The 27,817-nt window shown below is 41.9% G+C and overlaps 1 protein-coding gene across 4 annotated transcripts in view; it reads right to left on the bottom strand.

Moving 5' to 3' along the window:
- The window catches only part of PRLR (prolactin receptor), a 138,492-nt gene that overhangs the window by 27,266 nt on the left and 83,409 nt on the right, over window positions 1-27,817 (bottom strand). For 2 of the 4 annotated variants that reach the window (XM_072958785.1, XM_072958788.1), the window contains exon 2: window positions 14,184-14,245. The exons of 1 other annotated variant lie outside the window; for it this stretch is intronic. The gene's annotated coding sequence lies outside the window, so the exon portion shown is untranslated. Of the gene's footprint in view, window positions 1-14,183; window positions 14,246-25,943; window positions 26,116-27,817 lie in introns of those variants that run through there. One more of the 4 variants, XM_072958786.1, reaches the window with a different exon arrangement.

Here is a 27,817-nt window from a genome sequence, read left to right as displayed (position 1 = left end):
GAGTTTACATGCCATCTCAGTGACTTTGAACTTGCCATGTGAAAAATTCTAGTTAATGGAATATGAGTGGGTGTGACTGTTTTTTCTGTCCAAATGAAGCCTTAAGAACAATTGCATGGGACTGTATTTACTGCCTGAAGGCTTCTTGCTCTTATTCTCCGTATGCCCTCGGGATATCCCAGACAATGGCTATTCCCTCTGTCAGGGCTCCAGAATGAGAAAACAGGTGGAACCAGCTGAGTCCAGCCAATCCCAGCAAAGCCATGGTCAACCTACAGCTGATCCATAATCCTTATGTAAAGGGCGCAAAAAGGAAATGTGTTGTAAGCCACTGAGATGGCACCATTTGTTACCACTGCAGAACTGACTAACACAGGGCAAGAGCAGGAGGAGGAGAACATATGTTTTGCAAGACTGTTAAAACAAGACTGTATTTCACAGAGGAAGCTCTGTGTGTGTTATATATGTGTGTGTATGTGCTGTTCATCCAAATGCAAAACAGCTTTGCCATAAAAATAATCACTATTATATTGGTGACAATCTTGTCTATTATGTATATTTCAATTTTAGAAATGTGGGCTTGGAAAGTTAAAAAATGAAATAAAAAAATTATTGACCAACTGGCATTGCTTCCTGGCTCTTTGTTTATTTGTCTCAGGAGGAAATGAACAGCAACAGTTCTAGAATCATAGCATTTTATATATAAAAAGAGCCAAAAGACTTGAAAGAATTCTGATCCAACCCGTCTCTTTTTCATGTGGGGCAACTGGAGCCTCAAGAGATGAGGTGCTTTTTGGCCAAGTACCAGATGGGAGGCTCTTTAGAGCTTTGAGGGTGGCTGTGTGCACATCTGAGAAAGCTGCAGTGTCTAAGAAGAAATTCTCAAGAATGTGTCAAAAGCGTTTTTCCTCTCTAACTCCTGCTTCCTGCAGGACCACCTCAGCTACAACTCTGGGAGACCATTCACAGGCATAGCAGAAGCTTCTAGAGTCCATCAGAATTTGCTTCTCCTTTTCTTTCTGGGCACAAGAGCTGTAGTTTACCTCACTGACTGTCCTGTGGTTAGACAGGATCAGGTGTTGAGTTGGGGCCTCTGAAAGTAGGCAGAAATGATACACTTCTTGTCTAGTTCTGGTTTTTAAAACATTCACACATTCTCAGATTCTCTCTGTCTCTCTGATCCGTTATTGTCCAGAGGAAGATGAAATTGAGCATGTCAGTCTTAAAGGCTTAGTACAGCCCATGGACGGAAGGATCCTGCATCCCCTGCTGATGCCACTGGATTGTAATGGGTGAGAAACAAACCTTTGGTTGTTAAGCTTCTGAGACAGAGTTTGGATGTTATAATGACCAGCTTTATATAACACGACTAATCCAGATACTCTAGGACAATCAGTGTAGCTTAGTTTAGATGGTACTACTATCTTTAACCAAGTAGAAGAGCTGTTAATAAGAAGGAAGCCTCTGACATCCAGCCTACTGTTCCAAATTGAATACTATCACCAAAGTCTGGGAGTCACCCCTGCCTTGCTTTCCCTATATTTTCAGCCCCGACACAACAGTCACAATTATACTTGCCTGCAGGTGTTCAACACCAATTGTCGGATGGCTAACTGAAGATTTTAATAAAGCCATATATTACACATTATTTTGATTCACAGATCTGCTGAAAAAGCACTTGACCTTGAACTCTACAACATATTCTTCCCATTAATCAGTAGGCCCACCATATTCATGCAAGATATATCTTGAGACCTTATATGGACTCCTCCAATAAAGCTGTTTGTGTTCATTAATTTGAACTTGAGGACAGATGAGTGACAAAGCCCACTGAGATGTGGTTGCAGGAAAAGTGAGCTTTGAAGAATGAAGCATTTCTGTAACCCAAAGCAAGACAATTGCACTTAGGAAAATAGGGTACCCTATGCTTAACATTTCAAAAGGGAAGTGCTACTGTCAATTACCAAAGAATCCCTCCACATATTTCTTAATAAGCCCACCGTCCCATTAGTGTACATAAGCAAGCAGTAGGCCTAGCTCCCAACTGGCTGCTAGGCTCCTGTGCCAATCTATCTGCACACGGCAAATGGAGTAGGTCTATGCAAATGTCTACATATTTGGCTACCATAACACTGGCCTGGCAGAACCCAGTAAATCATGTTGACTCACTGCTTTACAGTAATAATGTCACCTCTTTGCACAACATATAGTTGATGGTGTGTCTTCCAGAGAACCCTATCTGAGACCAAAGGAAAAAAAAGATTAGGAAGTCAATATCTAGAATCTTAGTCAATTTCTCCTTATCTTTGTAAACAATCTTCTTGGAATATTACCCATAAGGAATTTTCATTTTTTGGTGTGGCAGACATCCCACTGTTGCATTCCCATGCTTCTCAACTCAGCTTCAGAGATAGAAATTAACTTTAATTTTACAACAAGAACAATATAATTTGGAAGGGAAGTTTGCTGCTTTGCTGATTCCTCCAGTTCTGCCAATTGTCAGCTTGTTTACAGGTCAAAACGTAAGTGGCTTGGGCTGTTTCTCCTAGGAGTACCTAAGCAGAGGGTCTGATCACACCTGGATTTCTCAGCTGCATTTCTGAATGTCCTTGATTGCTTAAAAGACCCATTATAATCCTGCCTTTTCTTTCAAACGGTGTGCATGTACCAGGCATGCAGAGCTCAAGTGGGGTCAGTGAGCCAATATGGAAAGAATAGCAGATAATGTTCACTTTAATATCCTGTGCAGTTCAGAAGAGAGGATTCCTGCTTAAGAGAAGTCTCCAGTAGCACTTAGATGCTTACAGAATGAGGGACGAGGAAAGCAAGTGTGTAGCCTCCAACAGGCAGTCTTAGTTCTCACTCTTCACCCATCGGGAGGTCACGTTTAACTCCTCATCACTTCATGTATTAACAAGAGAAAGGATTTTGCGGGTAGACGGGTACCACATTTCAAAGCAGACACTTGGCCAAATTCCTTGTTAAGAGTCTCTGTCTTCTCCTCTGTAGTTCCTCTCCCTGCCAGTTGCCTTGTCTTGCCCCTTTATCTCCTTTCCACCCTGCACTCAAATCCCCTCTTCAGTCCCACACCATCCTGCTCTCAGCCTCAGCTTGTGTGTCTCGTTGATTAAAAACGCCAGGCTGATAGCTAAAGAAATTAACACCATCGAGTGTTTCTCAAAGTATGCCCCTCGGGGGTCTTGTCCTCCCCACCATGTGGCTTGTGAAAGTCTTTGCCCCACAGAAATGGCTCCCTTTCTACGCAGACGTATACATGCTGGGAAGATGTTGTTTCAGAAGCAATGAGGATTGGCACATGGCTGCTCACTCCGAAGCCCGCTGCCTCCTATCCTCAGTTTCAGCTTCCTTCCCTCAGGCAGGAACTTCCCTGGGTTTCCCCAAAGTGAGGGATGCTTGTCTACAGAGAACCCAGGACCTGACCCTATCATAGAACTGATAGTGAATCCCTACTTATCTTTCTTCCCAAACCCCACCCAGGCTAGTAGCTCAGTGATGTCACGATCTGTGTTGATTATTTTTTTCTCTATATTCCTCATACTTAATAGAAAGCTCAATGCATAGAAAGTACTCAATACATGATTTTAAATAAATGACATTTGTTGGGTATCAGCCATATTTAGGGGAAAGCTGGTAAGGATTATAGTCTCTAATGGGCTGTAAATCATTGGTGCATGTGGTTGAGACAGATGGTATCTTACCTATCTTGGGTAGTCTAAGAACTGATAGTAAGGGCAATGTGGGTTTTAATAGGATTTCCAATTTTCAAAGTATTTTCTTATTAAAATATTTTATTTTAGTCTTTTCCCAACCCTTTGAGATTTCACAATGGTATCACTGAGTTTGCAAATGTGTCTTGTTGTTCGAAGGTGGAGGCGGGAACAGCACCTTGCTGTTTAAGTGTAAATGGATACAATCTTCCTGGTAATACATACTAAAAGCCTTAAGACTGTAGACACACTTTGAATCAGAAAATACACTTCTAGAAATTTATCCCAAAAGAACAGAGATGTGCAAAAAGAATCCTGTGCACACACAAAATTCCCCCCAGTGCTACTTTAAAAAAAGAGAATATTGTAAAAAATCTAAATATCGAATCATAAAGGCTTATTTAACTAGATCACGGTACAAATCTACAACAAAATATTATTTAATCTTTAAACTAATGTGATAAAAAATTTTAAAGATATGAAAACATGAAAGAAAAATGATAACTGGGTAGAGAAAGTGGATGTGTTTGACTTCAATTCCAATATAGGTAACTCCACATGTGCACAGAAGAAATATATATACACTGGAAGGAAATAAATATATATATATATATATATATGTATATATACACACTTATAAAATATGTTGACATATATATATACCGGAATATATATACACACACACACCCTACCCCAATGTATTAGCAGCAATTATCTCTGGGAGGATGATTGTAAAATTAAAAAAATTACTTTTGTAATAAAATAAAATATTACTAAAATACCTAAATAAAATAAAAAGTTATTACTTTTGTAATTGAGGGGGAAAATTCTCAACAAAAATGTTAACACCATAAAAACAATCCCTTAATGAAAACCTGGACTTTTGTGGTGTAAATACATGGAAAAAGTCCCCATTAGGGTGGGTTACAGAAATTGCTTATATGGGTCACGGCAAAATTTTCAGCTGTTGACAGTCAGCCTCCAATGTTCATCTGTGTGTGGCTGAGAGTGGGCCCCATCTCTCGAGCAATAAAGATTTCAAGTTTTTGATGTCCTGCTCACATGTCTTTAAGACCTCCCTCCACTTCTCCGAATTCCATTACTATGTCCACTTTAGGGTTATTTAAAATACCCAGGGCCCATGAGCCATTATTTGTCATTAAGCTTCTGACAAGTGGATGAAAGCCAATTTCATGGAAAAACTCTTACAGAGCCTCAGAGAAGGGTGGGGGTCATCTTTTTAAAGAGAGTTTAAGAAGTTCAGTAGGATTCTCTCATGGAAGCTGGGGACTTGCTTCGCCCTGGCCCCTCAGTTTCTGTTCATCCTTCAAACACAAAGCAAGAGGATCTGGAAGTTTAAAGCGAGGAAAAGAGGGGAAAAGGGTGGATAAAGTGGGAAAATCTGAAAGTCCAAAGGGTGGTGGGGAAGAAGGGCAGCTGGCGGAAAGCCCCACCCCCTTGCCTATGGCCTGGAGGTCTGCCCATCTCTGTGCCATCTTGAACCCACATCAGTGCCAAGCCCCTCTCTCTCCCCTCATCTTGCTCCATCTTGTACCAGCACAGCCTGCCTCTACCTGATTTAGTTACTTGTTCTCACTCATTTACAATATGTTCTTTCAAAATTCCTTCTTCATTCAAATCATCTGGGCTACTTATCCAGCAAGATAATTACTTGTCTCTCTTACTGGCTTATATTCACTCTTTTTTTTTCTTCCTTCTCCTTTACTCAGCTTCTCTCAGGAGCCCTCTCTTAGCAGAAAAGCAACCTGTCCAATCAAAGACGTAATGGCCAGGGACCACAGGTAAGCTGGACCTGGGAGTAAAGCAATAAATACTCCCAGTGCAGAGTGAAAATGGTAAGAGGAACAGAAACTAGGATTTACCTACTTTTAATGCATTTTCAGAAAAATTCAGGGTCGACCTAGTTTGGTGGCTGAAACACCTATCCATTCACCCATCCAACTTTTAACAAATGTCCACTGAGCAGCAGGCACGGACAGGGCCCTGAGAATCTAGCATTGCTCTAAAGCAACCCCGTTAGTACTTCGTCTGGTAGAGGAGAGAGAAACTTGTAAAAAACGCATAAGCTTATGAGACCCTGATTTGGCAGAGCTGTCTGGATAGCACATGATCTCGCCTGAAAGGTGTGACTTATAGCATGTTGATTTTGAGCATTTTGATGCAGTGGCCAAAAGGGGCTCTTCAGGGGCCAGGAGAGTCAACAGTGGGCAGACCTGACCTGCTCAGGGTGGTTCGGGGCTCCCCTGGGGGTCTGCCTCAGGGATGAGGAGTACAAAGCCCCTCTTCTTTCTCCATTCACTGCCCTGCGTAGAACTGGGTATGGTAGACACTGCTGGTTGCTTTTCCAACAACTATTACACACACACCCTCTTTTTTTTTGCACAGAGCAAAACAGTTTTGTCTGCTATCAGCTACTTGGTCTGGGGGATAAAGAGTCATCAGTCTAAGGTAACCGTGGTAATCTCATTTCTGGTTTGTCTGTGATTGGTTTGGGAGTGGTTATCCCACCCAGTTTGGCCACTGAAATATGGCAGAAATCTTCTGGGGTCTGCTGGGAAAGATTTTTGTCCACGGTTGAAAGAGAGAGTGGGGAGGAGACATCTCCTCAAATGGAAAGAGTCTGGGTTCTTGCTGGTACTGGGAGCTGGTGCCAGCAACCTGGAACTGGTTTTCTCAGGATGGTGAGTGTAACACGCCGACTGTTCAATTCATTTTTAGCCGGGCGTCTGGCTTTGGGGGATGATTTCATCAAAGATTGGACAGCTCCCTGGTCTAACCGATGAAATAGTTATGTTTTCAACTCTAGTGGCTTAGAGATGGAGAAAGTGGGCACTGACTGAGAAGAATCAAGATGCTGGTGTAAAAGGAAGGCACAAAGTAGCGAGTGGCCAGGGGGATTGCTTTATTAGGCACATGCATAGTAACCATCTTGTTTTTGTCACTATCCTCACTATTGCTTTATCTATTTGATTAGCTTGTAGATTTTTTCTTTTTAGTTCTGATTTAGTGCTAGAGCTCACTAAGAGTGGAAGTCAAAGGTTACTCGGCACATCTGTTGATTTATATGCCTGTTGTGTCAAAGGAAACATGGAATCTGATTGGCTGTTTAGCCATGTATATAAATGGTTCTCATACAGTGAGAAATCCTCTTAAATTTGAGAAAAGTCATAAACATTTGGCCACAAACTATTTGAAAGTCCTACAGATGGACTAATCTAATTCAGTTTACTGGATCCTTTTCTAGCCAACAAAAGCCGTTGGCACGTTCCGAGGTCTCCCACTGCAGACTTAGAGTTTTGGGGGCCAGGAAAACTGTATCTTCTGGTGTCTTGTGCACTGGAAAACAGACTCAGCAGCTCTGGTGCATTAGTGCCATCAGTATTTTTCTGGGCGGCGTCTTCCGGGAAAAGTCACATCGGTGTTCTCATTCCAGCCAGGAGTCCACTTTGCCCTCTGCTTGGCCACTTGCAAGGGTCATTGGGTAACAAAGCATCCAGGAGACAGTCAGGGCTTGGGACTGGATGTGAAATGAAGTTGCAGCATGATCCGGATGGAGGTCACACCCTTTGGGGCTGGCATGCTTGGGGATCTGGAGGGGTACAAAGCAACCCTCATTACCTGAGAGGCAATGCAAGCTGCAGAAAGAATCGGACGGTGGTTTCTAGAGCCCATTCTGCCATTTCTGAGTCAGAATGACTTTGGATCCTCTCTTCCTCTTTCTGAGATGCATTTCTTCTACTAGAAACTGTTGAGAGGGTCCATCTGTCCTGCTTTCCTCAGCCAACTATTGTAAGGGCAAGATGAATTAATACTGTGAAAATGCTCCATGGGACTGCAGGTGCTACGCGAGTGAGAAAGAGTCAGCAGTGGGGGCAAAGCTCCTCAGATCCTCCATGCCCCCAGACTCTGAGCAGAGGTCGAATTCCAGATGGAGAAGGTGCTCCTTTCCCCTCCAATGTCTTTTAATTTAGGAACTCCCAAGGGGAGACTCTTGGATACTGAGGGGCCGCCATGTGCCACCGGAGTGATGATTTCCCTTTGGCTGGTCGCCCAGTGACTCCTTTGCCCTTCTTTCAGCTCAGGGTTCAGGACAGGGTCTCCTGCTTCTTCACAAGGAGCCCACAGATCCCAGGGGCCATACAATGGAGGAAGTGGAGCCCAAAGCCAACCCCGGTTGCTTCTGTGTTTGCAGATGTCAACATCAAAAGTTTTGCGGTGGGGTTGATGCACGTTTGCTCAAGGTTGGGTCCTTGACAAAGCACACGAAGTTTGCCTTTGATGCCCTTTCGCTATCTCTTTGGAATTCTCTTCTCTCTCTTGCTCTTCTCTGTCCTTCCCAACACAGCTGGTGATTTTAGGCTCTCTCTGTGTCCCAGAACTCTCCATTGGCAGTACCACCTCCATCGAGATGAGTGCCACACAGAAGAACTTTCTACAGTGATGGAAATGGTCTATGTCTGCTCTGTCCAATATGGCAGCCATAGCCACTTATGTGGTTGAGACTGAGTTTTTAATATCATTTAATTTCAATGAATTTACATTAAAATTGCCACATGTAGCCAGTGTATTGGACAACACAAGTCTAGAGCAAGCTCAGTATCTCACTTGTTTTAGTCTTTCCACTCCAGTCAAAATTAACTTGTCTTGTGCCCCCAATTCCAAGGCCCTCTTCTTAGAGAAGTACCAACAAGCTAATCTGATAAACAAATTCCTATCTGTAAATTAAGGTCTTCCCCCCTTAGGTAAATGCAGATTTTGAACAATGCCATAGTTCAGTCAATGCAAAGGCTCAAATGATAGGCATCTGAAGGATTCTGACAGGCCAGCATGGTGGGTGAAAAGATTACGGGCTTGGAGCTTTAGATTCACATCAAAACATGCTCTCTGGATGGGCACATCTTTCCCAGTGCCCTGGGCTGCTTCAAAGTTCCTCCTAGCTTCTTGCAATCTGGGGAGAGTTAAGGTCTAAGATATGCAGATGGGAGCCTGGGAAAGAGCTGGAGGTAGGAGGGTTGGAATGGGCAGAGCCCAAAGGATATCAAGCTCTTGCAAAAGAACCTGGCATGCTATTCAGACTGGCATTCTGTTCCGCCCTGGGGAAGAGGTGCCAGGGAGTGGTTGTTAGGGAGAGATCATTACCACTGGGACAGGATAGGAGGGTTAACAGTTTAAAGACACCAGAAGCCAGACTGGAAGCCACACCATGGACTGTGGCACTGTTGCAGGGTCCCAGATAGGAACTGCAATTCTATTCTTAATTCTAATCCCCCCTTTAAGGGAGAGATTTTCCCTCTGAATTCTTTTATGAACACTGCTCTCTGAATATTCCTTTTACCCTGACACTGAGCGGTGTTTCTGCTTCTCTTGGATGACCACAAGACTGCTCTCAAGTTCTTGCCTGTATTTTCACAGATACATACTGGCATCAGAAGCAAATACTTTCACACCAAATACTAAGTTGGGTAAAGGGAGGAAGATAGTAGGTGTGAATGCAGGGGAAGATCAGCTGGGGACAGAAGAGGCACACTTGGAGATGAGCAGGAAGAGTGAAGATCAATTCTGGTGCTCTGGAATTTACCTTCGGGGCTGTGGTTTGCCAACTGGTCCCCAGGTAAAGCTGCTACCGCCACCTCACTTACCATACACTCTTTGAGGGATAGAAAAAGGATTTCCAGTTAAGCCACTGCCCACAACCCACACATATTTGTTTAAACAATATCCAATTTTATGAAGGAAATGAGACAATTAAGTCACAAATCTTTCATGCAACAATGTAGTTTATAAATAAGTACACATATAAATTTTAAAAAAAGAGTAGCCAAGTCCCTCTGGGGCTTTGCAATGCAGTTCCGACCACACTGTACTTTTCTGGACCTCATGAAGGAAAAGACTGCTTGAGTGTTCAGTGTTGCCCTGTTCTCTCTCATTTGCCTTTCATTCAAGCAAATCTCATGAGGCATTTGGCATGCCCAGGAAGAAACCCAGGAAAGGGCAGAAACCCAGGAAGAAGAAAGAAACTCAGAGGAGCTGGTGGTCTGGTTTGATGGTAGTATTACCAAATACTTCTGAGCTTTAAGCCACAGGGCCCTGCCATGCCAAAGCATTTTGACAATTTATGGCACCCCTTCTGCCAGTCCTTGCTAATGTTTACTCTGGACACTATACATTACATTTGCATGAAAAATAAAAGTTCTTGCTGGGTTGAGGTAATTTTGGAGCAGGGATTTTCTTTGGGGGTGATTTTGCCTTCCCCAACCAAGGAGACATTTGGCAATGTCTGAAAACATAATTTTATTGTCACTACTTGGGGTAGGAGGAGATTTTGTCCTCCCTGGATCTGTAGCCAACATCTGAAGACACTGTTGGCTGTTACAAGTTGGGCGGGGTGGTGGACTACTGGCATTCAGTGGGTAGAGACCAGGGGTGCTGCTAAGACTCCTACAATGCACAAAACAGCCCCCACAACAAAGAGTTATCTGTTCTAGAATGCCAACAGTGCTGAAGTTGAGAAACTCTGTCCCAGAGGGAAAGCTCAGGCTTGGTTCTTGACACTGAAGTGTCAGATGGTCCTCAAAGAACTATCACTTTTCAATGTTGAAAGACTAGTAAGTACCCTGGAGTGACCTCAGGAAATCCTCAAGTAATTTTGGCCAGAATTCTCTTCCACCCATGACCCAGTTAGTTTCATGTCTTCATGAGTCCTTAACTTCCTCTGAAAGAAAGAGCTCACCTTCAGGGTTACATGTGTCAAGTTGGTTTCAGAGGGTCTAGATCCCATTTTACTGTGTAGTATATACAGAGGCAAGCCCTGAGGCTTGGTTTCTCCATCTGTCAAGCTGACTCTTAATACTTCATGACCTAGTTATCAGCTGGGCCTAGTATCCTAAGAAGATGAAATTGGGGCGTGATACTTGAGTTGGCATAAAGGGGGAATATGTGAGTTAAGTGCTTCCATACAACTTTAACTCCAAAGAGTAATAGAATATTGTAGGTGGGGAAAAGTAATCAACAAAGTGTGAGAGCCAAGCCAGGAGATTGTGCCTGGGGCTCAGTAGGTCATGGGGCCATGAAGTGATTTTCCTTGCCGATAGTAGATGGGGAAGATGCAGAGCCCACCATATATGAGCCGTTCTATAAGGACTGTCAGTGGGCTGGGAGGGAGGGGGTGTGTAGTAGTGACAATATTGGGGGCTGAAGCAGCCAGAAAGCTTTGGCAAGAATTTATGCAGAGCTGCTTAAGAAAATAAAAGCAAACATAATGTTTCTTTTTCTGATTAAAAAATACAGTCATTGTTGAAAAACTCTCAAGCACAAAAAAAAGGAGAAAATTGAAATCTCCCATAATTTCACTACTAAGATGTCAGCTGTTAATAGTTTTGCTACTGTCAAAACTGAATCAAGAAGAAATAGATAATTTGAACAGACTGATCACTAGAAGTATGACAGAATCTATAATAAAAAAAAAACTCCATGCAAACAAAAGTCCAGGACCAGATGGCTTCACTGGAGAACTGTATGAAACATATAAAGAAGAACTTGTATCAGTCCTTCTCAAACTTTTTCAAAAGACTGAAGAGGAAGGAACATCCTCAAAGTCATTCTATGCAGCACCAACACCCTGGTACAAAAACCAGATAAAGACACCACCAGAAAAGAAAATCACAGGCCAATATCTTTGATGAATATAGATCAAAAATCCTCAACAAAATATTAGCAAACTGAATCCAACAACATACAAAAAGAATCATACACATGATTACGTCAGATTCATCCCAGGGTCACAAGGTTGGTTCAACAGATGCAAATCAATCAATGCGATACACCACATCAACAAAAGAAAAGACGAAAACCACATGATCACTCACTAGTTGCAGAAAAAGCATTTGATAAAATTCAACATCCATTTGTGATAAAAGCTCTTACCAAAGTAGGTATAGAGGGAAAATATTTCAACATAATAGAAGCTATTTATAACAAACCCACAGCCAACATAATACTCAACAATGAGAAGCTGAAAACAGCCCTATTAAAATCTGGAAGAAGACAACGATACCCACTCTCACTACTTCTATTCAACATAGTATAGGAAGTCCTAGCCACAGCAATCAGACAAGGAAAAAAAAACCCAAAAGGTATACAAATTGGAAACAAAGAAAAATTGTCATTATATGCAGATAACATGATGCTATATATAGAAAACCCTAAAGACTCCACACAAAAACTACTAGAACTGATAATGAAATTCAGCAAGGTAGCAGGATACAAGATTAACATACAGAAATCTGTTGCATTTCTTTAATAATAAAATATCAGAAAGAGAGAGTGAAAAAACAATTTCTTTTAAAATTGCATCAGAAAAATAAAATACTTAGAAATAAACTTGACCAAGAAAGTGAAAGACTTATATGCTAAGAAATATAAAACATTGATAAAGGAAACTGAGGATGATTTAAAAAATGGAAAGATATCTCATGCTCTTGGAGTAGAAGAATTAATGTTAAAATGGCCCAACTACCCAAAGAAATCTACAGATTTAATGTGATTCCTATCAAATTACCCAGGACATTTTTCAAAGAACTAGAACAAATAACCCTAAAATTTATACAGAAACTTAAAAGACTCAGAACTGCCAAAGCAATCCAGAGGAAACAACAAAGCTGGAGGCACAACCCTCTTAGACTTCAGACAATACAACAAAGCTACATTAATCAAAACAGCATGGTATTGTCACAAAAACAGACATGGATCAGTGGAACAGAGTAGAGAGCCCAGAAATAAACCCACACACTTACAGTCAATTAATCTTTGACAAAGCAGGCAAGAATATACAATGGAGAAAAGATGGTCTCTTCAGCAAGCAGTGTTGGGAAAGCTGGACAGCCACATGTAAATCAATGAAGTTAGAACGCTCCTTCACAACATACACAAAAATAAACTCAAAATGGCTTAAAGACTTAAATATAAGCCAGGACACCATAAAACTCCTAGAAGAGAACATAGGCAAAACATTCTCTGACATAAGATGTAGCAATGTTTTCTTAGGTCAGTCTCCCAAGGCAAAGGGAATAAAAGCAAAAATAAACAAATAGAACCTACTTAACTTACAAGTTTTGCACAGTAAAGGAAACCATAAACAAAATGAAGACAACCTATGGAATGGGAGAAAATATTTGCAAATGATGTGACCAACAAGAGACTGATTTCTAAAGTATACAAACAGCTTACACAGCTCAACATCAAAAAAACCAAAGAGTCCAATCAAGAAAAGGGCAGAAGACCTAAATAGAAATTTCTCCAAAGAAGACATACAGATGGCCAACAGGCAAATGAAAAGATGCTCAACACTGCTAATTACTAGAGAAGTGCAAATCAGAACTACAATGAGGTATAGCCTTACATCAGTCAGAATGGCCATCATCAAAAAGTCTACAAATAATAAATGCTTGAGGGGGTGTGGAGAAAAGGGAACCCTCCTATACTAGTGGTGGGAATATAAATTGGTACAGCCACTATGAAGAACAGTATGGAGGTTCCTTAAAGAACTAAAAATGGAATTACTGTATGATCCAGCAATCCCACTCCTGGGCAAATATCCAGAAAAGACGGAAACTTTAAAGCGAAAAGATATGTGCATCCCAGTGTTCATAGCAGCACTATTTATAACAGCCAAGACATGGAAGCAACCTAAGTGTCTGTTGACAGATGAATGGATAAAGAAGATACATCTATTTATTACTCAACCATAAAAAAAGAATGAAATAATGCCATTTGCAGCAACTTGGATGGATCTAGAGTTTATCATACTAAGTGAAGTAAGTCAGAGAGAGAAAGACAAATATCATACAATATCACTTACATGTGAAATCTAAAAAAAATGATACAAATGAACGTATTTACAAAACAGAAACAGGCACACAGACATAGAAAACAAATTTATGGTTACCAATATCAGGGGAAAGGGGAGGAGGGATAAATTAGAAGCTTGGGATTAACATATACACACTACTTCATATAAAATCAGCAACAAGGTCCTACTGTATAGCACATGGAACTATATTCATTATCTTGTAATAACCTAAATTGAAAAGAATCTGAAAAAGAATATGTGTATGTATATGTATGTATAACTGAATCATTTTGCTGTACACCAGAAACCAGTGCAACATTGTAGATCAACTATACTTCAATAAAAAAGATAGTTTTGGTATTTTTCTTTGAGAAAAACAGAGAAGGGTTTTCTAGGTAGGACAGGCGGGGGAGCTAGAAAAGGTCTCTGAGAATAGCACAATGCAACAAAGTGGATGTTGACTGGTTTGGATTTATTCTCTCTATGAGTCAAAAGAGTTGAGTCCTTGCCGGTGCCTCGATGAAACGGATAGCAGGACAGACGGGCGGTGTGACAAGCAAGGGAGCTCGCCATCAAGTTCCCCTTACCTTCAAGGTTCATGTGGAAAGCATCCTTAGTGTTCATCTCCATGCACAGAAGAGTTCTGTAGCTGAAAGAGGAAATGACTTGGTTTAGCTCAATGATGATGAAACAAGAGATGCTCTTTCTGACTCACTTCACAGCAACAGCATGACTGAAATTACTGCGCTTCAGTGACAGGCATATGACAGCGCTAGTTTTGTTTTTGTTTTTTGAATTAGTTTTATAGCAACTTTGATTTATGATTCCTTTTCTTTTCTGTATCCACAAATTATTATTTTTCTCTGAATCATTTGAGAAATCATGATGCCTCTGCGTCATTCATTATTTCAATGTGTCTCCCTAAGAACGAGAGCATTGTCTTACATAACCACAGTGCGATGATTAAAATCAGAAAATTACTGTTACAGTACTATTATGTAATCTAAAGATCTTACTCAAATGTTGCCAGTTATCTTAATTGGGATTAGATTTTATGAATTTGGCCCTGGAGACCTGGAATGAAATTTACTGACATATCCTGTCATAGCCATGGCTGACTTGAGAATTTGGCCACTCCAACTGCAAGCTGGAGTTTGATTCTATCTCATGGGTTCATCTGAGCACTGGCAGAAGACTGCTTTTGGAAATGTGAATAATTTTTGGTTGTGACGGGACCTGGACTGCCAGGTATGCGCTTACATCTGCTGGGCTGTGCCCATCAGGGCTTGTGGTTTCCACCTGGTTCCTTCCAACAGATCTGGCTCTAGGTCTTGTCTAAAACATTCTAAACTCTGGGGACTGACTGGCCTGGGTCTGTGAGGCGTGGGGTGACAACTGCTAAGAGTATGGATCTGAGTTAGAACAAAAATGATCTCAGGACTTGAATACAGGAAATTCCTGAATACACGAATTCAGGAAATTAGGCTATGTGTCTGCAGTCACTTTTTAAAATGTGCTTTGATATACAGGCAACAATTCCTAATTTAGTGCTCAATTTTCTCTTGCACATTCCATGAAAAAACAGTCTAACCAGAGTAGCAGACCACACAATATTTTCAAATTATTTCTATGTCTTCAAAATCCAGAATCCTGGGGATTATCCTTCGAGGAATCCAGTGCTGAATATACTCCACACTGACTCAACCCACAGAGGAGGAAGTGGCAGGTGGGAAGCTGCGGACTACTACCGTGGCTTCCTGCCACCCCGAACCTCTCTCATACACCCCACTTTCTCCACATCACGGCTACTGGCATAATGAACAGAGACCCCGACATCTTTGCAATAAAAGCGCGTGAAGTGACAAGGGCCATCTGAGCATAAAGCGGCCAGCCCCAAGGCATGCGGTAGTGAGGTGTCTGGTGAATCCAGAGTTCCTAACACAACTGTCCGGGGGCTTTCTCAGAAGCCACCAATTCTTCTTCACAGGGTCCTGTGATGCTGAATTTTTCATTTTAAAATGCTAAACATTCTAGAATGTATTTCAGATTCTGGGAATCATTTCAGGACTAAAAGCCCTCTCTTTTGATCATGTTTTAACTCTGTTTAGAACAATTTCTGCTCTGCTCTATTACCTCCCAAGTGAAACCTCAACTCTTTTTACATCCTTGCGGGAAACCCTGAGGGGTCAGCAGAGGCTGGGGGGGAGGGGCACACGGGAGGAGGGCTGTGCTGAGGGTGGAAACTCTGGAACAACTAGCTAACAGCAGTGGTCGGGGCTTTGGGGCAAAAGCGCATAAAGGACATCGTGGTCCTTTCACTCATTTCTGCAGGTGAACAAACATTGACTGAGTGCCAGGGCTTGCACTCACTTCATTCATTCATCTGTTTATTCATTCAGAATTTTTAAAAAGCACCTGGAACTTTCTGCCCCAACTCCCACACCTACTCTCGGTCCTGCTCTGTGCCCTGGGGGCTGACTCCTGTGACTCACAAATTTCTCCAGTTTCTGGTTGGGTCCCACACACAGTAGGCAGAGGATGGGAGAGGAGCCCATCACGGTATCTGTTTCCCCATCTCTCTGCCTTCCTCCTAGCTGGGTTCTGGCAGGGGTTATGTCTCCACTGCCACAGCTCCAAGTGGGGAGCCTCTCTCCATGGCTCCAGCTATCACTGGGTGCCAGTAAACCCTTCCCTCCCCATTCCCCTTTCTGCAGAGAGAGTGCGACAAATTCCCTTGCTAGTTTCCTCAACTCTGCCCACAGGTACGTAAACTGTAACATAACATTCTCTTAAAAATCCTAGCTGAGTAGTTCACCTTTCTCCTGTCTGGCCCTGACTGATACAGCCTTCGACTACGTGCTGAGTTGTTTTCTGATGGCTTTAGACAGGCCAGAAAGATGTAAAGTTTTGTAGACAGTTTTGCAGACGCTAGGCTACACCAGTGTAGGGTGGGGAGGCATAACTTAACAGAAGCCTCTGGGAAAAACAAGCCAGAGGTTTAGTCCTTTTTGACTCCAGTGTTGTGTGTCAGTTGAAGCCTGACCTGCTCTCTGGCCACATAATTGGAAGTATGATCTCCAGAATAAGGGAGGTGATAGTACTATTTCATTCTGCCTCCATTAGCTCCCACTTACAGTTCTGGGCTCACTTCTGGGCTCCCTACTTCAAGAGGAGATATGTTAGTTGTCTTTAAGTGTTTAAGGTCTGTCATGTAGGGCAGAGGCTGAACAATTTTTTTCTCTAAGGGCCAAACAGTAAATAATTTTGACTCTGTGGACCATACAATTTCTGTTGCAACTACTCTGCTATCGTGCAAAAGTGGTCACAGACAGTGTGTGAATGAACAGTCCTGACTATGTTCTAATAAAACTTGATTTACGAAGTAAATGGTGGGCTAGATTTGGCCTGCAGGCCTTCCTTTGCTGACTTCTGTTAAAAAGGGGAAAATGGATTTATTCTGGATGTATCCAGAAGGCAGAAGTTAGATCAATGTGTAAACATCATAGGGAAGCAGATCTTTCGAAGAGATGACTGTTCTGGATAGGATGAGCTCATTCATGAGGTGAGGGGTTTCTTGTCACTGAAAGTATTCAAAGGAGGAGCCAAGTGTTGTAGACTAATGCTCTGCAAAGCATGGAGGCTAAATCAGATGATGTGGGAGACAGCAACACCTCAAATATATATATACTCTGCACAGCACTATGCAGGTAGTTAGTTTCTAGATTTTATATTCCTGGAAGGAAGATACTGTGTCATACCCATCTTTGCATCCTGCCCACTCCTGAAAGACTGCTACCCTGCCTTAAACATGGTGGGTGTGACCAACACATGTTTTGTCAACTTGGCTCTTTGAGTGAAATCTGGCTGACAGATTAATTAAACTAATTTGTCTTTAGCAGTTATCACTACTAGTTGCATTAAATTCATTCAATTAACTCAAATAAGCCTCAAACCTTGAGGATTTTCACTGAAAAGAACAGACATAATAGTCAACATTTATCAACTTCTGAGAACATGCCAGCTACTGTGCAAAGAACTTTACATGCATTATCTTATTTAATTCTCCCCAAATCTATGAGATGGATATTATCATCATCTTCATTTTATTGATGAAGAAACTGAAATTCAGAGAAGTCTCATAGCTGGAAAGTGGCATACCGAGTAAGTCACCTGGGATCTCTTTGATGTCAAAGGCTATGGTCCAACCACAACTCTATCCTGCTTCTCATTCATTCATTCATTCATTCAATATTCAACAAACATCGACTGGTTGTCTGCTACTGGCTAAGCACTGTTTTAGATGCTGAGGACTGAGTTGTGATCATAATCAGATCAAGTTCAGGCTCTGAAGGAACTTAATTCTTGGTGGGATATGTTGAGGGCAGACACAGCACTGGCAAAGGAGAAGATATTAAGTGGTAATTCATCACAAGACACAAAGATTAAAAAGATAATCAATATTTCTTTCCACACCAGAACTGACAAGTTTATCCCAACTGACGAGTTTATCCAAGCTCTTTCTTATTTACTGACATTGGCTCAAGTTTGGTCTTTAGTCTTGTCAAATTAACAGATGCACTCAGAGATTCAGAAGGAAGATTCAAGCATTCTGGCAATTGATAAGATGCCTACGGCCATCTGTAGATATGTGCAGGGAGCCCTTGAAGGGAAAATAACCTGATAAAGCACTTAGGAGTCTTTAAGGGCAGGTCAAATCTGAGCATCATCAAACTGGGAGACCAAAGGCAACAGATGAAAAGAGGTGAATGCAGACACTAACTACTATATATAAGACAGATAAACAACAAGTTTTGTCTGTATAGCTCAGGGAACTATATTCAATATTTGTAGTAACCTATAATGAAAAAGAATATGAAAAAGAATATATGTATGTATATGTATGACTGAAACATCATGCTGTACACCAGAAATTGGCACATTGTAAACCGACTCTACTTCAAAAAAGAAGTTTCCAAAAAAAAAATTCTGAAAAAAAAGAAAAAAAAAAGAGAAAAAAGAACAAAAAGAAAAAAAGAAAAAAAAGAAAAAAAAAGAAAAAAAATAGAGATGAAAAAGCCAGTTCAGTTGACACAAAAATAAAGAAGAAAAAAATAACTCTTGGCTATGTTCTATTTTTTCCCTTTCCTGAAACACAGAAATAGGAAAAGTCTAAATTCTAATGCCCAGCCCCAGGGATCAAGAAATCCATACTTATAACAAATGCTACAACATGGAGAATGTCTGACCCCCAATAATATGGAGAGGAAAACACACCAACTGGAGTCAAGGGGATGGGGCTTATTCAGAAGGAGTAAAGCTCCCAGGGTGCCTGGGAGTGGAGGGAAACCAAAGGGAAATTCCAAAACCTTGATGGAGATGGAGATTGGGAGAGGGACCAAGAGTGCGAAACTTCAAACAGCGCAAAGCCAAACAGACTGTCAGGTCCAATAGGCCAGTGCTGACTAGAGTGGGAGACAGAGCCGAAGGTCAGGGGCTGAATAAACACAAGCCCAGAGGAGGAAGTGAAAGAATTCAGGACCTTGTTTGTGTCTTTTTGGTACAAACAACCAGAGGTGGGCATGGATGGCCTAGTTAAAGGCATAGGATGGGAACTGACAAATAGCAGTCAGACTTCTGCAGTTCCAAAATTCCTCTTGTTAGTAGACTACAAAGTGATTTTCAGTTTAGTGAGTCCTTACAGCATCAGCAAACTGTTATTTAGAAACATGGCACGCAAACAGAGAATGATAATAATTAGTTAACGTTAATTGACTGCCAGACGCAGCTTTTAAGCACCTTAATGCATTGTCTCATTTTAATCTTCACAAGACATTTGGAGAACCAAGCTCCTTATTAGAAACTTAATTAAAAAATGATTAAAGATATAAGTGACATTTGGAGGCAACCATAACATGTCATCAGAAACAAGCACTAGTCATTGTACCAGTCATTTACTGGCATATTTCTTCAGCCACTAGTGATGGAGCATCTAACACATGCTGGGTACCGTTTAGGGTCTGGTCTGTGTATGGGTGATTTCACTGATTCCCTTCATTGTTCAACAGAGAGGCGGTACAGGAAGCCAGGGATTGTGAGTGGGAAAATATCAGGTCTGTTTTAGTCCTGCCTCTAATTGTTCCTGTGGTCCCTGGACATGTCAGTTTCCTTCTCTGTTTAATGTCAAGTCTAAAACGAGGAGCTAGGACTACATGATGCTTGAGGTCTTTTAGAATTTAATGTTCAAATATTCAGTAGCATTATAATATACATTGCAATTTATAATAAACATCCACTTACAGTCTATCATTATACTCTCCCCCCAACCCCTGATCAGGTAAATAATAATATGATGAAGCTTTAGAGAAATTTGTCAGGGCTTGAACCAAGTTCTTCTCCCCTTTTCACAAGAACTTGCTGCCTTCTGTGTGTGAGTTCACGCTTAGTTTCCAGAAGAATTGTAAGAGAGCTGGGTGCAGATATCAGAAGAAAAGGAAGAGATTTGGGAGACACAGAGGACAAGGAGATGCTGCAAGCAGGAAGATGTGCCAACACTGTGGGGCTTTGTGTGTTGTCTCTGAAACCATCTAGGGCCTCTATGATCGCTGAGGAAGGGATCCAAAGGCACAAGAAGAGAAATTCTTTAACTGGAGGAAATTACATGGAGGTAGGTTTAAGTTCAACAACAGGGTAGTGAAGTGCCTCCCTGGACAATCCACTTGTCCATCATTGAGCAGAACTACAATAAATGGGTCAAGTCATAGGGTAAAAGCCCTGGACTCAAGAGGAAAAACAGCTTTTTAATGAAAATTATGCCCCAACGATGAAATGGACCCCTTGGTAGGAGGCCAGCTCCTCGTCACTGCGGATGCTCAGACAGAGACCACATGAGACCCTAAAAGGGTTAGTGACTTGGATCAGGCCTGGAAGACCAGTCTTCCAACTCTGAAATGCTATGATTCTGGAGACTGGACTCTTACAATTCAAGCTGTAGTCTATAATCCCTACTCCAGAGTATAGACTTTCCTGCAGTCATCTGTGGGGAAAATCTGAGACACTTTTCCAGCTACTAACATTCAGGACAAATTCCTCAATTCATTTCTTTCTAAGAAGTTCCTTGCATGACTCCTTGGCAGCATAACCTCCTGGTCTTGGTGTTACTGACCTCCCATTCTTAAGAAATAGCCAAGATGGGAACTTCTCTGGAGGCCAGAGTTGAAACCAAACACCACTGTGTTGGACCAACATATTGAAATGCTAGTCCTACCAGTCCACAGATTAACAAGGTGACCCTTGCATTTGTCCCATACTCTTATTTTCCGAGATGTTTTCCATCTGCTAGCTTTATCAGAAGCATATCAGGCAATCGGGATTCTGAGGGTAATCACTTTAACAAGAGAAGGTACATGGAAGGGCTTTGGAAGAATTTGTTGACTGAAATAAATGCGCAGCCTAAAAGTTGACAGTTATGTTTTATTTGGTGGGAGGACTTGAGCCGGGATGACAGCCTCTCAGATCACTCTGAGGGACTGCTCCAAAGAAGTAGGGGAGGAGCTAGAATATATAGGAGCTTTACAACAAAGACCAGACAGTTGGAACAATAAAAGATTACTTGTTATCTAAAGAAAACCAGGCATCTCAAGTTAAAGAATTTAGTGCTTTTCTATGCAAGGGAGGAGGCAAACATTTGGGTTCATTGAATTCATTCCTTTGACAAGCACCTAGCTATCTAGGGCCAATATTCTGTCCTTTCTTATTCTGAGTCCCCTCAGGGTGCACCATTGTGAGTGGCTGCAGAGACTGGGCTGCAGGCTTGTCTTCACTGGGGCGGGGCCCTACAGTGGCTGATGACTTGATGGTTTCAGCAATCTTTGTTTACTGATATGGTTTGCAGTATTCTTTGTTCACGAGTGAAACACTGTGAAAGGTTGGATGTCTTATTATTGTTATAATGTGCCCCAGGTCACAGTACAGCAGAGCCGTATGTAAAACAGGCTACTTAAATAGTTTTTGGGAATGAGTGTAAAGTAAATAAAGAGTACTAGCAATACTTAAAACAAACAAACAAACAAACAAACAAAAACCAAAGTCCAGATCTCCTTGACTGACTAGCAGGGAAGGGTAGAGTTTAGAGCTAGATTTTACAAGCCTGATAGCAGTAACTCAGGATCACTTAAAAGCAGGGTGGGGGTTCCAGTCTGGTGAGTAGCCACGGCATGAATGTGAGTCTGCATAAATCAGCCAATGGTCACTTTGACTGGGGCGGCCATGGGTTGGATGAGGTGGCCACCAGCAGTGGATCTGAACGAAAGAGCTTTCTGCTTATCTTAGTTCAGAGGCCACGAGTGTAAATCCACCTTCCCAATGAAGCTTGTAGCATCTATAAGCTAGGGTTACACTCCTCATTAAAAGGACAATAAAAAACAAACTCTCAGTGCTGAAAAGACCTTATCCAGAATTCTCAAGAAATTGGCTTAAAAGATAATCCCCAATTGATTGCAACGTTAAGAACATTTTTGGAATGTTACCTTTGTCCTGATGCTTAAATCCCCATGAAGGGGTTCACGAAAATGTTCTTTATGCATCTGAAGCCACTAATACTATAATTGGGAAAAGAACATACTCTTTTAATTAAAATAGCATATTGTTATGATTGTGGTAATCTGAACTGAGAACATCTTCTTACCTAGAAATAGGAGAGAATAAATATTTCCTGGATTTAGTATCCAAAGTTCAGGATTATTTAGGATTAGTAGCCAAAATCGTTCCTATTTGACACTGTGTAATCAGGAAGGCTGTTTAGAGGGGAATGTTAGGAGGAAAATCTGTTTTTGCTTTTCTGCTACTCTAGCCAGTTGGGGACCATCTAAATGCCATCTGGCTCTTGAACTGTTTTCTCGCTGACTCTTGGAGCACCACAGCTAATGACCCTTGTGTTACAACAAATAACTAGCATGTGTCAATGCTGACACTTCTGCTTTTCAGTCTAGTTATTGGCTTGATGCTTTTTTTAGGCAGTTGACCATGGCAGAATGATAAATTATGCTTCTGTTTACTCTTTTGTTCCCAAGGCTAATTGAAAAGTGCTGTTGGTGGGTGAATGGTGATGGTAATGGGAACATCTTAAATCATTAAGCTGAGAACTCAAGTATCAACATGGGCACAACAGACTTATTCCCCAGCCGATGGAAATAAGGCAACACACCTTCTTTAGTACAAAGAGTGCCATGTTCAGTGTTCTTTTATTTCCCATAAACCTGGGACCTGGCTCCCCAGAGTCAGGAGGATTAGCATCTAGCCAGACAGTTTGCTTTACTCTGAGGTTCCTTAGCTCCATGTTTGTTCCAACAGCTTCATCTCAGGCTCTTACTTCTGTTTTCTCTCCATAGGTTTTGGTAACATCATTTTCCAAAGGGGCAATGGCATTACACTTTTATTTTTATTAAAACAAATTTGTGTGTGTTAGCATAGCTGTATCCCAGTATGCAGCACATGGTTCATTACGTATAGACACCTGGGTTCAATGGATGGGTGAAGAACTTGAACCGGACCAAAAGGTATATAAAAGTGACTTGTGCCGTTTTTTAGCCACGTGACCTTGAGGAAGACATAAAACTTCCTGGAATCTCAGTTTCTTCATCTGTAAAGTGGGAATACCTTTAGCTACTTTTGGATTGTTGTGAGAGTTCGATGTACAGTATCCAGGAACTAGCAAGTAATGAATACATGTTAATGATATTAACAGTTAACATCAACTGCACATTTGCTATGTGCCAGAAATTAAGGGAATCCCCAATGCATCTCTGGGAAATAAAAACAATTATTATCTTCGCTTTGCTGAGAGGATAAAAGAGACAGGTTAAATACTTGCCCAATGTCACAGAGATGTGAAATGACCACGACAGGATTCCATAGCTCTCGGTCTGACCACATAAGGAGAGTGGGCAGCAAGCATTTTGCCACATTGAGAAAGGACTGTCTGAATATGGATCCCAGAGCAACTTCTCAGACCTGTGCAACCGTATTTGTTCCCTCTCTCTCCACTTTTCCATGTTTCCTCATTCTTCCCTGAGCCAGAAGCAGAGACAGACAGAAACTGACACAATGGTCCAGTGTGACCAGTAGACCCCTGGCAGCCCAGCCATGGAGCTGAGCCTCAAACTCAGCTGTTAATTTGCTGGCTGAACACAAAGGAAAGTGCTCTATTTCCTGTGCATGTCAGTAAAAAGATTTCACACATTCCAAAGTTATTTTGTTAGAAGGGAGGAGCGAACACTCTTCAATACAGACCTATTCTACTAAGATAATTGAGAAGCACAAATATAAATATCATGACCTTATTGTATTATTATCATTAGGTCATCCTGCAAACATCCGCTCTCCACAAATTAAAATAAAAATAATTTTTGCAATCAATATGAAATTCCCTGAAATCTAAGATAGTAGGATCAGCATTGGTTTTATGAGCTCATACTTACAGCTAAAAAGGTGTTTAACTCAGATCGCAGAGACTGTGACAAAATTTCCTCTGTTCATTAAAATACTAGTGTATTAAAATACTAATATATTTTAATGAAAATAAAATAAATAAAATCTATCCATCAAACAAAATTTGGTATATCCTTATGAGATCTTATTTAGCAATAAAAAGAAAATGAAGTACTGATACATACTACAACATGGACAAACCTCAAAAACATCATCTTAAGTGAAAGAAGCCAGTCACAAAAGACTGCACAAAATATGATTCCATTTATACGAATTATCTAGAAAAAGCAAATCTACAGAGATGGAAAATAGATTTTCGGTTGCCAGGGGCTGGGGGTAGGGGAGCTAGGGGAATGGGGAATGACTGCCGATGTGTAAAGTTCCTTCTTGGGGTGGTAAAATGGTCTGGAAATACACTAAAAACCACTGAGTTGTATACTTTAAAGAGGGAAAGTTTATGGTATGTAAATGATATTAAAATGAAGCTGTTTAAAAGAAATGTTAGTGTGTTGGTTCCCCTACTTCCTTGAAAGAATGATAATAGATATCCTTTCATGTTCAGCAACACTCATTATTAGCCACACTCTTTTTGAATAAACAGTGATGAACATGAAAGCAGTTATCCTGTCCACCTCCCCCCCAAGAGCCTTGACAATTAGTCTTGTCCTCACTTTTAACCTGTCCATCAAGTATTTGACAGCTGGGAAGTCGGAGTTCTAGAGATAACTGGCCCTGTATTTAAATACAACTTTCAGGCCGAACCTTCAAATCTACCTCCATCTTTTGCCCCTTCCCTGTGTTCTCTTTCCTTCCTTTCCAAAACCTTGCTGCTGAGGATCCAGTATTCCAAGTCAGAGCTGAGCCAGAACAGGGCCTCCAGATTGCAAAGGGAACAGAACCAATTGTTAATCAATACAAAGCCATAGAGATAGAATCCAGTGGGGAAAGAAAGAAGCAAAAAAAAAAAAACAAAAAACAAAAAACAAAACCCATAACGTCTCATCCTTTTGAATGGTGGTGGTGGAAATGTACGCAGCTTTTATTACAGGAGCTGGATAGGAACTGAGATGCCAACTGAGAGAAATCCAAAAAATCATGATTGGCGTTTAGGCATCAAGAGAAGAAAGTTCTCGCCTTAGTGTTCTTGATTTGTTCCATTTACTGTACAAACAACTAAGGCAACAGCAAAATCCTACCCTATGGATTGAATTCCCAGTCCAGTTTCTAAATTTTGAGCATCCTGTCCTCCACTCAGCTTTCCCGTGTGCCTGGCGGAGCTGCCGGCAGATGGGCCATGTGGATTTGTGCCGGTCTGACAGAACCCTTCCTCTGCCTTCCACATCTCAGGTCCAAGGAGGTTAGGGAGGACTTACACAAAGGTCAAGGGACTAACCATGGCAAATGCGGAGTCGGGGCTCAACTGGTTTTAAGACACGAGGAAGTCCTGAAATCTGGACAGATTCCAGTATCTTGGCCAAATCCACTTCCTCTATCATTCAGAGATCATTATATTGTATCATGATAGGTCCTGATCATTTTACCCACTGGTAATGTTTTCTTTCCTCTTTGAAACATATTTCCCCTTTCTTCTTCTTCTTCTTTTTTTTTCCTCTTGCCTTCTCCTTCCATCCTCTGTAAGTGGCAGAGTAGTTTACCCTACCTCAGAAAGCTGGTCAAATACCAAGCAGAAGGGTGGGAGGGTTTGCATTCTGGAAACACACTTTCACTGTCTCTCCACCCCTAGAAGACCTGATACTCACCAACAGAGAGAGGGGGAGAGAGAGAGAGAGACAGAGACAGAGAGAAAGAGAGCTTGTGGCACCAGGAAATCTGGCCAGAATCCAAGAAGTCCAGTGACTTACCTTGGGCATGCCACAAGCCAGGCGAAGTTTGGACCCTTGCTTCAGAAGGCAGAGGGCGAAGGCACAAAATTTGCTAGATTTGGCCAAGGTGCCTGGTAGGTTCGTTCCTGGCTCTGAACATCCTCAATGACCGGTCTGTGCAGCTCTGATGAGCACCAACCTGTTTGCTGATTACCCCTTGTCAAGCTGACTCTTCAGGCAGATTAATATTTGCCTCGTGATACATAAGGCCCTTACTGCCCCTCCCCTCACTGCAAAAAGAAAAAAAAAAGGCAATAACTGGATAACTTGCTTGTGACAGTGGCTGGATTTGCTCAGTTTGGCTTGATTTGGTTTACAGCTCACTCACCACCAAATCAAAATGGCTAGATTCAAAGCAGCTGTTGTTTCCCAGCCAAGCAGAGAGGATGAGCTCAGGCAGAGGGAGGAAGCACTGAGAGGGGTAAGGGCCAAGACAGCATGGCAAGCAGCAGGGGGCAGGTCATCAATCCTCGGGGCCCTTTCCACTGCAAGCTTGCGTCTCCTCTACCATCACTGCGTTGGCAGCACTACTTGGGTTCTGTGGAGTGTGTTACGCAGGTTGGGACGTGTGTTTCTCATGCGGCTGGCGTTGGCCACGGAGCTTGGGCTGTTCTCTCAATCCTTCTTGCCAAAAATCACTTTCCAGATGGAATTGGATTTTTCACTCTGATATGTGTCAAGTCAGGAGCCCAGCCACAACAGTAAATGCAAGTGGAAGCCTCACAGTGTCATCGGTTTGGGTGGTTTCGTTGATTGAATCGTGTCCCCCCCCAAAAGAGATGTTACCATCCCCCAGTAGCTCAGAATGTGACCTTATTTGGAAATAGGGTCACAGGAGATGTAATTAGTTAAGATGAGGTCACATTGGTAAGAAGCGGAGAAGAGACACACAAGGAAAAGGACGTGTGGTAACAGAACAGAGACGGAAGTGATGCAGTTGTAAGCCAGAGGATGCCAAGACGTGCTAGCCATCACTGGGAGCCAGGAAGAGGCACGGAAGGAGTCTATCTAGAGTCTCAGAGGGAATGTGGCTCTGGTGAAACCTTCGTTCTCCGTAAGTGTGAGAAAATAAATTTGTTATTTTAAGCCATTCAGTTGTGGCACTTTGTTACAGAAGCCCTGAGACACTAATACAGATGGTTTGTGTCTGAGTGAGCTGGTGTGCTTATGTAAAGACCTTCTCTGTGAACAATTCACACTTCTTTTATGAATAATTTAAACTTTGATTGCATTTTTAAAAAGTGAAAATAGCTGGAATGTGTAGCATTTGGTCAGCCTGACTAATGTGGGCACAGCCCACATCCTATTCCAGGGCAGCACCCAAGCCCCTTCCAGTGGGGAGTTGCTAATATCTCATAAGAAGCCAGGATGGTGTTCTGCATTCACTGCTTTCAGGTCTTGTTAATTTTTATTTAAAGGAGAGCTTGAACCACTAGAAGGAGCTTCAAGAACAATTAAGGAGACTGGGATACTGGACAAATTAAAAAATGGGGAAATGGTGCCCAAAGCATATTGCTACTTTTGGTACTTCCCCAGCAGGAGGGGGAGGAGGTACAGAAGAGAGGTAGTCAAGGAACCTCACCCTGCAGTCCTCGTTCTGGCTTTGATGGTGCAATTAGTATGCGTCCCCAGCAAAGTCACTAAAACTTCTCAGGGCTTCCATTCCGTTCTTCCCCCGCCCCCACCAGGGTAAGCTTTCAGCTTACCATCCTATCCATATAACCCAGAAGGAAAGGTAAATTAATTCAACCTTCATATTCCAGATTTTCAGGAAAAGTTTTGTGTGGCCTCGAAAGCTTGGCTCTTTGTCCACAACATTCAAGACCATTTGCTTACTTCTTCAGGCTCCTGAC

This window comes from Vicugna pacos, chromosome 3, assembly GCF_048564905.1.
Source record: "Vicugna pacos chromosome 3, VicPac4, whole genome shotgun sequence".
NCBI lineage: Eukaryota > Metazoa > Chordata > Mammalia > Artiodactyla > Camelidae > Vicugna > Vicugna pacos.
The sequence above is the reverse complement of the archived record's forward strand: the minus strand, read 5'-3'. Positions and strand labels throughout refer to the sequence as shown.